We start from the raw sequence: 15,162 nt of genomic DNA on the forward strand, positions 1-15,162 counted from the left end.
AGATTTAATATTATTTGCTGATGTGGTATAAATAAATTGTGCTGTCTGGTTGAAAAGTTACTGATTTAAAGTACAACAATAATTATTTAAGAAAATATCATTTTCAAATGATATCTCTCTTGAATTTTTGGGAGTTTTTCCACATTATACTTTGTATCTACAGCTAGTATATCCTGATACTCTTTTACTTTTCTTTTTTTTTTTTTCATTCTCAGGAAAGCAAAAAGAAAATGATTCAACAAGGAACTAGGAAAATGTATATTTTAAAAAAAACCAGTGACACTCAAGCAATATTTTTTAACCTTGATATCTGTTGGAAAAGCCATTGTATGTTTATTTATTGAAGAGAAATAACAATTTAAATAGGGTTTGTAAATAAAATTTGGATTAGTTTTATCCCTTTCAATTTCACCATGATTTTTCTATTTGAGGTCAGAGCTCAAATGTTTACGCTGCTAAGGGCAGAACTAAGAGTCCTTGTACTAAGCTGACTTTTGTAAAACCCAGCCAATGCTGCATATTGATACTAAAACTTTTGGTAAGATTAGTGACCTGCCTTTTGACATTGCTGCAATGTTGCTGCTGAGTTCCTCTTTACTCTTGCATTTAATGCAGCCGAGTGTTTTAACTTGGGAAGTTTCAGAGCTGTGTTGAAAACTGTCCCCATTATTTCACTCATTTCCCCAAACCCATTAATTTCAATAAGGACCATCAAATATTGCAAAACTTTCATAAAATTGAATGTTAAATATTATAAAATGATAGTTTCTTTATCTTTCAGTTACTGTATCCATTATCAAGTGATATTTGTTTGTGACATTGAACGTTTGTGTCAAGTTGCGATTAGTCTTGAACATCCCTGGTCAAGCAGTCTCAAATATAACTAGAAAACTTAAGATGCCCCGTTTTAGTGAAACCTTTGTCTTCTTTTGTAAACAGAAACTATGTAACTCAAAATATTAATTCAAGAATATTTTGCATATGCATTATCAGTATTTAAGGCTCTTAGTATTCAAATATTCGCATGAAATAAAATATAGAATAAAAGTAATATGCAGTGCTTTTAATGAATATAAAGCTGCCTTTTGTAAACAATAACACTGTGTGGGTTTCTAACTGCTGGCTAAGCCTGAATACTTGTTTCTCCTCTTGTGCCCTCCACAGTGAAAGTGCTGATATGACCCAAACAATAATAAACTAAGAAAGATCCCAAATATCTTAAAAAAAAGAAAAAAAATACCAAAGGTGACTGTAAACATATTTACAACCAGGAATATTTCTTACCCATACTTTTCATGTAAATATCAATATCTCTCCAATACAAGCACTTTAACCTCTGTAACAGCAGGTAAAACAGGTAATAAATTGTTATATTTTCAGAAACTAACTTGCATGCAAAAAGATTTATTTAAGGGAATTGCACTTCCCTTTGGAAATCAATCATAGTATTTTATCTTATACCATTGCTTTTCTTCTACTCACCACAATGAGTAATATATAGACAAATGTATGCAGAAGCAGTCTGTGTCTCTCATTCTCATTTGCCTTGCTGTTGCTTTCCTATTAGCTGTAGCTGTGCAGTCCTCTAGACACAGTGTGGCAGGAACTCTGTTACCTTGAAAGTAGGTACAGATGCAGCTTTAGCACTTGCAGTCTGCCTCACGTTTGTAACACCCTCGCTCCTTCCGGTCATTTGTTCCAGGGGAGGAATGACACCAGCATTTCTGAGCTGTTCTTGTATTTTCTCCCAGAACACTCGGGGAAAGCAGACTTCGTGATCTCCATGCTAACTACCAGCCTGCCTGCTGCCAGTTCTCCCTACTTCTGCCAGTGATGACATTCAGCTTGCTCCTCCACACAGGATACAGCACTGATTCCTCATTATGTAAGGCAGTCTAGGTCAAGTGTAGGAGAGAGACTGCTGGCCTGTGCAAGCCAGTGGATTGCTCCCCCAGCTTCATGCTTCATGGGGTCTGGAAGCTGGATCCTGATCTTTGCTACATCTTCTCAGGTAAATGTTTTTGTATGATTTAAATGGTTACTGTGTTCTTTTTCTATGCAGATAGCTGTCAGCCATGCTGTGAATTGCAGAGAGAATTTGCTAGGTGAAAACAGCTCTGTCAGCATGATTGAATTAGCAGAGTAGTAGTTCTGGGCATCTCAGCTTTAGGACACTTTATAAATAAATAAATCAGAAATTGGGCTAGTTTAACAAAACATATTTTCTAACCTTATGGGGATTATTGTAAATTTGGCTGATTAAGCAGTGAATTAAACCCATTTGCTTGCAGGTGGTGTGGGAAAGCATTATTGGATATAGCTATTAGCTCTGAGAGGTTTACTGCAGTTCCTGGCTGTTGCATTGTTTTAGCCTGGCAAATTACAAATATGCTGCTTCTATTAAACAAAACAAAGTAGGGGGGAAAAAAAGGTATGTAATTCTTTTGCACTCTTTTGTTATGTTTTGAAGCGGCGACTAAATCCAATATGTTATTTGCTATGTACTGCATAAATGCATGACTCTATATGCTTCTGAAAATTTTAAAGTGAATACTGCAGGTAAAATTACGTTTGGTGGCTGCTCTGCAGAATGCCTGAACATTGCCTATTGGCTAGATTTATTTTAGAGGATAGCTTCTTTTCATGTACCCTGTAGAATTCAAAGATTTATTTTTTCATATTTTCACCCTGATGAAAGTCAGTTTGTAAGAAAACATTGAACAGATTTGTCCTTAAAAGGATTACACATACTGAATATTGTCAGGTGCTGGAACGTCTGATTATACTGGAATGCAGCAGAAGTGGTACTGGAAAGTAACAGCATAATACTGATACTGCAGCATCATGTAGGGAATTTCAAGCAGGCTAGCTTGCTTGCTAGAGACAATTACTACCCTAAAAAAATTGAAACTATTTTTAATGGATTTCAGAGATACATTAGGAAACTCTTGTTTCTGTACAGTACCTTGGACAGTAACTTTTTTCTTTGGTAGTACTGCAGCCTCTGCTCCATGGCAGTTAACAATATGCAAAAATTAAATAATACAAATTTAAGACATACAAATGAATTCCAAAATACAGGTGAATTTATAGTAAAAATTCAGAGAAAACCTTTAGTTGGCATTATGTCAAGGAGTTATATTTAATAGCTTATTACCAAGACTTTATCTAATGTATCGACTTAAAAATAGTTATGATTGTATTAAGTTATGCTAGTGAGTGTCAAACCAGAAAATTAAAAGTTAAAAATTACTAAGAGTATGGCATTTATAGAATTTTCATGTCTGATAGGCTCACCCTAAGAACAAATACCAAAGTCCCTTTCTTAAATCAAAATAATATTGAATATTAATAGAAGTTTATGTATTAGTATCATATTGAACTAATTTTTCATGGCAAGAGTAGAAGTCCTTTAAATGGGCTCCCCCTCCCCCAAAATTAGTGGTCCTCCACACTGTTCTAGAAATAACTGATAGAATTTAATTTCAACACTTGTTTGTAAGTGAGGTGAATTGTTTTATCGTTTTATTATCATCTTTAAAAGCTGTCTTCCTCTGTAAAAGAGCTACTAAGCAGTCAGGTGTCTCTTCAGGATGGCCTTACCTTACCAGTACACTGTGAAAGAAGTTAGGCTCAAGAAAGTGTAATCAATTTTTGGTATCTTGAAAACACCTCTGTTTCAATACAGCATATTACAGTGTAGAATATTTTATAGTTATCGTTTTGTGCTTCAAAATACAGACGTATGTCTAGCAAACACACTCTTAAAATAATAGCTTAGTAAAGGAATGTAGAACAAAACTGCTAGTTACCACATGTTACTGTAGTGATGTACTTCAGATTCTTTCTTCTGCCTGAAGAGTTCTAAAATAATAATGCTATTATACATGAGTACACTGTGTTCCCTCCCATTTCCAGTGTGGGTGCTTGAGGTATTTTCTTACAGGCTTAAGGAGTATCAATAACCTATCTATTCTGTTAGAAGAAAAAGAATACCCTTATTGTCTTTAAATGTCTGGTGGTTTTCTGGAAGTGTTATTTTTATCTTTTGTATCATGGTTCAGAGCAGGGCACACACAGTACTTCTCACCATAGCAAGTTGCAGATGCTTCAGTAGGATACAATGTGTTAGAAAAAGCTGTTTCCTCTGTGTATTTATATATCCTATATTCTGGAATATCACTTTAGGTCTAAGTAATTGGATCTGAGCTGTAAGGTATGTTTTGAACTCCCTACAATGCAGGATATGGGCCATTAGTGGTTGTTGCCTCCTCCTGGTATTTTCCTGTGGTTTACTAGAATTGGCCAGTCCATGGCTCTATCAGTAGCTTGTTTTCAATATTCTGTATATTCCTTCGCATCACAATATGCAGCTTGAGTTTTTGACAAACTTACTCTTCACTTTTCTTCAGAGTACTAGATATTTCTCTCCTGCAAGGGAGTTTCTGTTCGCTCTTCATAGACATGGAAATGTCACTAAAACTGAGGACCATGGAAACAGTATCAAAGTGTGTGAATTAGATTATTTTAGAATAATGTATTTAGCATAAACAATGGTGAGACCGGTTTTTGTAATCCATAATGTTATCAAATTTGAGAAATACATTATGATGACATGTTTATTGCTAAGACTACAAACATCTGTGTTTTAGTTTATCTCATGTAACATCTAAAAGTAAGATTGTAATAGTATAATTCACAAACTTTCCAGGTAAGTTTGGACTCAGAAAATCAGATCTTTCACTGTCCAGAGCTGCCAAATTTTATTTGCATTGAGTACAAAAGAAACATTACAAATATGACAAAAGTCTATTGCTGTAGAAATGGACTATATCTGTTCTAAAAAATACCTCTTTAGAAGCTGACAGGTGTGCTCTGTTCATATGTGAAAAGTTACTTTTTTTTTTTTTAATTTAGAGGTTTTCCTCACTTTTCATTGAAACTGGTTGGATACAATCTTCTGTTCTGTATTGCCACAGTCCATGTAATTTTTCCAGCTCCTGATTTTCATGATGATGTTGTTCCATCATTATTTCCTGTATAGCTCTGCTATGACTGCAGTACAATTGGTTAACAAATTTAGAAACAGAAAAAATCCTTGGGTTGTCATGCTCACCTGCCTGTCCATGCAGGATCTTGGATGGCACATTGCTTATATACTAGATTAATTACTCCATCATCTGTTTTAAATTCCCACTACAATTCAGAGAATTCATTCACAGAATACTGGAAAGAGATACTATAAACAATTAAGTCTGATTTCTTAATGTTTTGATAAATAAAATGTACCTCAGATACTATCGTTAAATATATATATCTTAGCACTCTTAGTTGTGTATGTAGAACACACTCTTTTGCATTATTTACTGCCGTGGCTAAACATCTAAGTTAATTTTTAAGGTTTCTGTAGATTATATTTGTACTATAATGTCTACAGCACAAATGCTGAAATATTATAGAGACAAAAAAACCCCTAAATTCTCTTTTTCTTCAGCCAAAGTTCATTACAGGTCCCTTTCAGAAAGGGACACTGTAGAAGATCACCAGAGAAGGACTTCCAGATGAATCCTTTCCTGTGCTGAAGAAAACCAGAATCTCCCAGTGCCTAGTGATCACTAAGGGTGGGCACTTTGTGGCACATAAGCCAGTAACTTACTGGGCTATTCTTCACCAGTGCTTTTAAGTATTTGCACATACTGCTGAAGCAGGGCCAAGAATAGGACTGGTCACATTTTTTATAAAGGCAAGTGAACCACATATCTCCATTAATGCAAAGTTACCAGCTTTGCAGAATCTGAAGTCTGCAAGACTGCAAGCTCAAGGCTGCAATGGAAGTTTGCCTGGCAACTGTGTCGGGCATGGAGGTGCTCTCCAAGGGCCTGTTGGGTGGTTGCTTCAGCCAATGCCCATTAAGGTCCTTAGGCACTCAGGATCTGAGTAGCTGCCACCATACCTGCAGGAAGAAGTGGTAAAAATTTCCAAATTAAAAACAACAAGTATCCTAGACTTGCTTGGTTTTGAAAATTAATTTACTAGCTATTAGCTGTGTTGTTTTTGTTTAGAGAGTAAAAAAGGCAAGTTGTATTTTTGGGGGGAGAGAGACCATTGTTTATTACCTAACTTGCCATTTATTTTAGAATTGGAGTACCTTTTTTCTTTTCTGCAATTTTGGTGCAACGTCTAAGTTCAAAATAGTAAAAATACACAAATTCAAGGGATTTAGCTCTTTAGCAGTTTGAAAGAAGTTGCTATTGTGCTGATAAGGTCTTCTCTCTCCAACCCCATATCAGATGGCAGTCTGGCTCAAGGAGCTACCAAATGAACCTGATAAACTACCAAATGAGAAAAGATAACCACAAGACTTATCAATTTTCCTGACACTATAAGCTGGTGGAGCTGGACTTGAGCACCCGGTTATACCAGTATGACCAGTGAAATCTGAGCCATGGGAAATGCTGCTTAAAAAAATCCCAACAACCTTTCAGTATTCTGTTAATGGTGCTTGGAGAAGTCAGTGGTCATATTAAGCATCCTATATTGAACCTTTGCTGATCCTTAAAGTGGGATGTTTTTGGACTAGTGAAAACTATATATTTTCATAATACATTGAAATTACAGGGGAAATCTTGTGTGTTCAGTGTTATGTTAAGGTCCAAAACTGTAAGCACCTGAGGTATCTCAAAGATATATATATATATATATTTTTTACCACTAGGCATTTATTGGTTTAAGTTATGCAGATTCCTGTTTTATTGTTTTCTTTTAGGTATTTATTTCATTTCAAATACAACATTTTGAAGGAGCTATGCCTTGTAAAATGTCAAACATACCCAGACTGTAGCAAAGACTGGAGGAACTCAACATTCGAACTGGGGAGTAAATATTCTGCCTTTTACCCGATGATAAATTTGCATTTATAAACACTAGGCAATTCATTTTCAGAAACATCTTCCATTAACAGATTTCTGGGAATGATAGATTGGCATCAGCAATAGTATAATTTTACAATTATACCTAAATAAAAATCAGATAGTAGGAAAGTGTTACCAACTGATAATAATGTGGTCATGGTTATAGATTTTTCTACATGAAGGTCATAAAATTTAACTGCGTTTGGGTAGTGGGGACCTGCCTGAACTATTTAGCACACTACCAGTAGTGGCAGCAGAAAAGCTGTATTCAAAACTGGCGATCATGACAGCAGTGAAACGTGAAAGCATCTAAAGTCTCTCTAAATCAGTGCTAGGGCACATTCAATAGAGACAGGTTGCACAGTTGTATCCAGCTTGGTCTTGCCCTTTGTATGTCAGCGTTTGAGTATTAGTATTTGGGTACATTATGGTGTGTTTTAACTAAGCATTTGTTGTCCTAAAGCTGCGTGCTGTGTTCGTATAAGCACAGTAATGTTTGCAGAGAAAATATTTTAAGATATGGGAAATTAGATTTAATTTTTAGAACAATTGTTCATAATCTTATGCATTGATAAATGCTTGAAAATTAGGTGTTATGTTGAGAGTTTCCAAGTGGTTGTTGTGAAGGGCCAAGCGTGTCAGGCCACCACTGGGAGATGGAAAACTTCAGCTTCACATAGTTTGGATTAAAGCAAAATTCAAGCAGTTAAAACCTCACAATGTAAAAATATTTAAAAAGAACATATCAGAACAGCACTGGAATTGACTGTAGGGGATCAAATTCATTATATCTGCCTGGGTCCCTGAATTACAGGTTAGCATGTTAAGTATGTGTTGTATGATAGGTGACAGCCTTATTGCATAGAGTATTAGGTTTATTATCTTGTATATTTACATACCAAAACTGTATTACACAATGAAATAAACGTAGTATTGGCTTTGGCCCTCCTTTTGTGCACCTCTCACCCCCTTCACTTTTATTGGAGTGCACCCGCCCCTGTCCAGTATGGCTTAAACTAGGGTTTTCAAAAGTGTTGGCTGATGGCCATCCCTGTTTCACTCTTTTTTGTCAAGAAAGCAAAATGAGAGATATATAATGCTGCCTGATTTAGCTCAAACTGAGGCTGATCCAATGCAGCTGGAGTTTGTTTTATTAACAGTTACTCTTACTTAGCAGTCTGAATTTGAAAAAGGAGCAGTTTTTTGTCTAGGCTCCAGATTTGGCTGTGCAGCTGTCATCTGAATACATGGGAATGTATAGATCTGACGTGGCAGTCAAGTAGCAGGCTACATGATTGGCAATGCAGTCTGGAATAGTTGGACATGTCATATCACTCTGGCACAGGAACCTTAGTTTATTTTTGGAGGGGGATTGAACCCATGATTGAAGATTTTGAACCTACCACCATGTCTGGGGGGAGGTGGAAAATGATACAGGGGACTGGTAGCCTTTAGTTGCGGCATTCCAGAGGCTGACCTGGAAAGGTTTCTGGTGTGTTCGTAAAAGAGCAGCCTTACCCAAACAATTTTCTTCTCACATTTCAGAGACAAATAATTAACAGAAAAGAAATTAAAATTAATGGAAACTTATACTTGTTTAACACTGGATAAATAAATCTGCTTCTTGGTGCTACTGGGTTTGTAGATTATCAGACTCTTTTAAGTCAGAAAGTATATTTACAAGCAATCTTTCACAGCTGGTTTATTTCTTTTGCCGGTAGATGGGGCTGTCCTTTAAGGAAATGGCCTGGTATCTTCCCTCCCTTCCCCCCCCCCCCCCCCCCCCCCCCCCCCCCTTTTTTTTTCCTTTCTTCACCCTATTCTCTTTCTTCATCCTCTTCCCATCTCATCCCCTCCCAACCCGCCTCCCCCCCCCCCAGGCTTCTTATTTTTCCTTTTTTTGTCATTTTATTTCCTGCTATTTGCTCGTTTGTGTTTGGTACCATAGAGTGAAGACTCAGAACAGGAAGCCAAGAATAAAGCAGAGAGGATACTGCAGAGGTTTTGATTTTTGGTTTTGTTTTTTGGTGTTGTATTTGTGTTTGGTTTTTTTCCTTCCCAATGAGAATGCAGCAATTTATAAATACTTGGTAATCTTTTGGAACTGGAAATCTGAACAAGTTTATTAGAGAACAATTTCAGGTGTTTCATTACCACTGTCTCTTAGGGGGTTTATTTTTGTTTTCCTCATAATACATTTGAAATTCATGTCTTATCAGGTAAGACATCAGAATGTTAAATCCTTAACCTCAGTACATTTATATGAGCTGTCTGCATGGGGTTCCCCCTCTCCCTTCTTTTTTTAATTTTTGAATGCTTGCTTTGTAGTTATGGTTAAGCATATAACTAAGGAGAAAAATCCCATTTTGGTGTTTTAAAAATGAAGGAGCTGCAATGAGGTCTTTTTGGCCACACAGCATTTTGTTACAATTTCACCGGCCTTATATCTGGGGAGTTTGCCAGTTTGTTCGGGTTGGAGTGTTTAAATTATTATACAAGATTTTCCCTCTGAACTGTTTAGAAGTTAACAGAGATCATAGAAAACATATTAAGGGCTAGAGCAATCAGTGATGTAGTCAAAATCTTAGCACTGCAGGACTGTACAGTTTTTCTTCCCATATAGAGATGCTCTGCTTTAACACTAATTGCTTCACAAACATGTTTGAGGTTTACCAAAGGAAAAAGGGGCTCACTCCTCTTTTTTCTCTCTCTTCAACTCTATCTACCCCTAGTCTTTCTGATGAGGTACACTGCTAGAAGCTCTTACTTTCATTTACATACTGATCAGGACTAGTTGTAATGCTGTAGGTATAATTCGGTTCATATTCTGAACTGTCTTGCTTTTTCAAACAGCACTAGAAATTTTCCAGGTGGATATCAAGCTCTTTCTGCATCTTTTCTAAAATGGATTTCTTCTCCACAGCTTGTCTGAGGTGTGTGCATGAAAAACTCCCACTGAACCAATTTATCTGGGATTGGGCTTTCTGCTCAACCCACCCGTCCATCATCCCCACTTTGAAAAAGTTGTTGCTCATTCTTCTATATTTGAAAATTGATAGGTATTTTCTATTGCTCTTGAAGCCCTGATCAATTGTACTTTTTCCCAAAATGCTTATTTTGTGGTTACAGCATCAAAATCCTGAGCTATACTGGCTGATATTAGTGTTGCATTCTTGAAATGCACCTACTTTTCTTTTGTGTTTTTCAGGCTTTACCAATGTATTAATATAAAGAACAAAGGAAAAAAGGCTGTGCTAAAAATTACTCTGAGAATCTAATGTGAAACAATAACAGGATGATTACTGTCAAGACTGACACCCTGTTAGTTTGTTCTGTTGAGCCTGGTTTGTGCGCTCTTGAATATTTGATGAAGTATTTAGACACAGGAAAGCAAGTTAGAGACAGGCAGCTGATTGACAAATTGATTGTCCTCAGTTTGCCAGGTAAAAAACAGAAAGTTTTCATTATTTTAAAGAAAGCATCAATGGGGGGAGGGAGGAGTTATTGATTATGATATGCTTTGATTGGGAAAGGCATTTCTAGGAAAATTTTAAGAAAACAATAGCAGTTTGCATAGTAACTCGTGCCAGATATAAATAAGACTGACTATTAACATCTTACAGGAAAATTATATAGATGGATGTATATCATGGAATCATAATCCTATCAACTGTTTGAAGGAATACTTTATATAAGGGGCAAGGGTAGTTTATTATTGATCACTGAAATGTACTTTGAAATTGTCATATTCTAACCTAAACTTGCTTTGAAGTTTCAGAAGTTGTATATGTGAACAACTGAGACAGTTGGGCATTAATCAGAAGTGGGTACTTCTTTGCTAATTTATTTTGAAAGGGGGCAGAAAGCTTGCTATAATTTGTGTGTATGTGTATTTAGAACTGTAATGCTTTCCTGGATGAATGCCTTGTCTTTAATTTTATTAGTTTTATGAACTCCAGTACCACCTTACCTGTGGGAAAACATATTAGGTCTTTTGGGCTAAACATCATGAAGACATTTGTTGATTCTTTTTTAATAACAGGAACATATTCTACTTTTTCTCCTTTGAAGACATCTGATATATTTAGGAGGCAGTGGGACTCCTTTATTTGACCTGTAGACTTTCTATGGATGCCAAAATGAATACAGCAGAAGACAAACTAAATTAAAAATTGAACAACATATATTCACACTTATAAACTGAGAAAAATAATGTCATGCCATCAGTAAGACATACTAGATGAGGAATACCATTAGGCTTTTTTTAGCATAATGTTTTAGAGCACTTAAGGGATCAAATTGCTCAAAGAGAAAAAAAATCATAAATCTGAAATATTCTAAGATAAAATGGAAAAATAGGAACCTTGGAGAAAATTTTAACCATTAAAAGCTACAACTGATGTTTCTGACTGAAGCTGTTATTGTAGGGAGATGGAGAGTATCATGCAAGTTCTCCAGATGTTATTCCCAAAACTCAGTAATTCTGGAATGTTGCTTCCATTTTCTGGTTGTAGGCTTATTCTTTGTGGATTTCTATCCATTAAAACATAGAAAAGTTGGATTAAAAAAATAAAAGGAAGTTTGATATGAGTGAAGTACTTAGTTAAATGACAAATGTAGGCTCAGAAATCATCACCCTTTCCTTAGACGGGTTAGTCCAATTTCTGTAAAATTTACCAATCTTTTCTTATTCAATGTTAATATTTATTTAAAGAATGACTGTGATGTCTTACTGAATACATGCCCATTTTCAGGCTTCCTGGCTTTTACTGATTGTTGTGTCATCATTTCTGTCTTCCATTTCCACCAGCATATGTGGTTCCAGCCCCTGTTCAGGCTTTTCTAATGTGATATTTAGCTTGGATAAAAAGAATTGGTTTTATTCTGCCCTTAATACCAACATTCTGGGTAGTACCCTTTCTTGCCATTTTAAATATCATTTGATAAAGTACATTTCTGAATCAGCCATCATGCTATTCATTGTTTCCATTTATCAGCCCCAGTAACTCTCTCTCCTTCCTCTTTGTCCTAGGAAATTCTCATTATGTTGCTTTTTCTGAACACAAGTTCCATAACTCACCGTCTCAGCAGTACCCAGTGTATCTCTGACCATCTTTCCAGTACTCTATTTTAAAGTGTTACCATCCTTCTTTTTATTTATTTCTTGCTTTTTCACAAGTGTCTGAGGGAAATAAAAGGACATCATCTGTCTTTTTGGTCTCAGAAACAACCAGCTCAGTTTGTGCTTTCAAGCTTTATCCCATCTTATGCCCTCTATCTCTGTAATTTGTTTCAGTACTGTATAAACATGCAGATCAATCTTTTTCATCTTTCTCCTCCTCCTTGAACGCTTCCAGAATTGGATTTTTAAAATTACTTTATCATAAAATTCATAACGCTTAAGATCATCCTTCTGATAAATCACAAACAAACAAAGCTCCAAATGCTGTCAAGGTCAGAAAGAAAAATTTAGGAATTAAGGTAGAGGCTCGTGTGACTCAAACAAGCTTTATTTAATAGTGGTATTGTTCAAAGATGACAAAATTAAGCAGCAACCACACTACTTTTTAACTGAAGTAATGTATCTGAAGGAAGCTTTCAAATGCTTGGTTATTTAATGCATTTGAAGCCAGTGACTTGACTGTGTTCCAGATGTATTTGCCTGCAACGCTTCCATACTCTCATCCTGCCCTGGACTCCATTTTCTACTTACTCTTTAATGGTGTTCCCTTCAGAGTGAGATTTTTCATTCTCTTTCATGATTTAAAGCATCTAGTTGTTTTGTTTCAAATTATTGTTGACTTTATTTTCCAAGAGAAAATCGTGCTTGGAATATTTCTGAAGCAGATGATGGGTGCTTCTCTTAGAAATGTCTCAGAAAGGGTACTTTCAGTAGTTTTGCAAGATTCCTGGAGTAAGTCTACAGATTAAGACAGAAAGGAAGAGGGTGGTGGATCATTAGAAGCTAAATGGTGAAGATGAATTCTGCTCTTTGTAGTGGGTGCGACAAGATGTGAAGACTGAAGAAACAGGCTCTTTCAGATGAGATGTGGGAAGGAACTTTATTACAGAGTGGATAGTGAAGACCTGCAATAGAGTGTCAGAGGAATCTGTGCAATTTGTCATAAAGGTTTGTAGAAGAGGTTAGATGAAACATCTGTTGGGAAATAGCTATCTTGTTGTACAAGAAGATAAACTAGGTGGCCTCTGATCATTTCCAGCCCGTGTTTTTCTGTAAGTCTACAAAAAAAGTTAATATCTGAGGTACAACAGACTGAAAGAAAAGTGTATCATAAATCATACAGGATTCAAAATAGGCCTCATAAAAGCTATCTGCTCAGGCTTTTCTTAAAGTAAATAAGTATCCCCTCAAAATATTTATTCTGTGGAATATGCACTCTGCAACACTTCAGATAGATCTAGAAAGAACAAAAATGTTTTCTAAAGCATTATTTAATATCTTAGTGTTTCCTTTAGTTTCTTTAGGGTTTCTTTTCATGTTTAACCATAACCAACATGTAAATAAAAGGGGTAGAAAAAGGATATTTGGCAAATCTGAACACTTTTTGTTTATTGTCAGAAGAATACTATACATTTAATTAAAAATATATTTAAATTTATAGTTTATCTCTAGTAGAGAGAACTAGGACACTTCAAATGCTGATTAAATTGAGTGTACCAGAGCGATTTCAGCGTTTTACATTTTCTGTTACTGCTTAGTGTTTTTCACAGCTGAGAAACCCGATCTGATACATTTATTTTCTGAAATAAAAGCCTAAATAATAACAAATAATTGCCTGAACTGTGCAGTGGTGGATAAAGGCAAAGAACTTTTCAGACTTCCATACTGGCTACATTGACAATGCTTAATTGAAAAAGAAATTATCCAACAATGTTGGAGGGATTTTTTTCCTTAAACATTGACTGTGTTCCAAATGTTCTCTAGAGATCTCAGTCTGTTTTTTCCTTCATTTTTCTCTTCACACTTACACATGCACTGGGGTAGATAGAACAGAAAATATGACCTTTTACTATCTTTTCAGGACTTTATATTACCTCAAAATAAGATTTATTACAGATCTACTATTGTGAATTAATAAAATCTTACATCTGAAACAAGCAAACAAAAAAAATCACTACAAAAACGTCTATATATTACAATTTTTTTTTTCTTGTTCATTTTGGCTCCATCTAGTCCAAGACTAACTGGCTTGGAGGTGCTCTGTACCTGCAAAGAGCTCTCTTGAGTCATGTTTCCAAAAGCCTTGGGAAACTATAAATCAAAATGAGTGAAAATTGTACCTGGGTCAGCTCTTTCTAACAAGAGAGGTGATTGTGTCCCCAGGTACAGGAGATTGATTAATGCATTGGCTTCTAAGCTACAGAACAAATAAAATAAATGTTGTTCATCTAAATTTATTTAGTGAAACATGTATGTATTTATGTAGAAAGAGGTAGTAATATTTTGGTGTGCATTGGGTTGGTTTTTTTTTTAGAGTATGGCTTTAGAATAAGCTAGTAAATTCAGAAACTGGAATAACAGGTTAATCAAGTGAACACAAATTATTTTACCTTTTGCATTAACAATTGCAAAGGAAAAAGCACTGGACTGTCTTTAGTGTCTTATAGGAAAAATTTAGAGTTGGAAAGAAATAAACTTGAAATGTATAGCTTCTTTTTCTTCCATAAAAGTCAATGTTATGGAGGGACACATCTTCGGGTAAATTGTTTAAATTTAACACCAATTAAAAAGTTTAAATCATCATGTAGAACATTACTAATCAATACTTACAAGAAATGCAAAACCAATTTAGAATGTATCTTGCTAAATCAGATGCCAAACTGGACTTAATTCAAACCAAAACTTGTTTTATTTCTTTTTAATAATTCTGATTATGATGAATCATTAAAAATACATTCCAATTTAATGGCAGACTAAATTTATTTTGCTTAATGAGTGATGAGTAAGACATATATAGAGTCTGAGAAAAGGAAGATACATCACAAATACTTATAATATGCTGAAAAATAGCATAGTTTACTCCATAGTACTGTTTCTGGTACCAGGGAACCTTGTAAAACTGTATTTGCATACACACCTAGTCGAGGAAGTCTTGCTAGTTGTTATTTCAAGACATTTCTGTTTTGCTGTCTGCATTTTAACAGGCAAATATAAAACTGCCTGTAGCATTTTATAGAAGCAGGATTTACATCCACTCGGGCTAGAAATGTGTGAGAAGATTTTGAAAAA

The 15,162-nt window shown here is 35.4% G+C and overlaps 1 protein-coding gene across 1 annotated transcript in view; it reads left to right on the top strand.

The window, feature by feature from the left end:
• Positions 1-1,801: 1,801 nt before the first annotated feature.
• LOC101879838 (sodium channel protein type 1 subunit alpha) overlaps positions 1,802-15,162 on the top strand; it is a 94,448-nt gene continuing 81,087 nt past the window's right edge. The window contains exon 1 of the mRNA XM_005152634.4: positions 1,802-2,011. The gene's annotated coding sequence lies outside the window, so the exon portion shown is untranslated. The remainder of the gene's footprint in view (positions 2,012-15,162) is intronic.

Source organism: Melopsittacus undulatus, chromosome 8 (assembly GCF_012275295.1).
Source record: "Melopsittacus undulatus isolate bMelUnd1 chromosome 8, bMelUnd1.mat.Z, whole genome shotgun sequence".
In the NCBI taxonomy this organism is placed as follows: domain Eukaryota; kingdom Metazoa; phylum Chordata; class Aves; order Psittaciformes; family Psittaculidae; genus Melopsittacus; species Melopsittacus undulatus.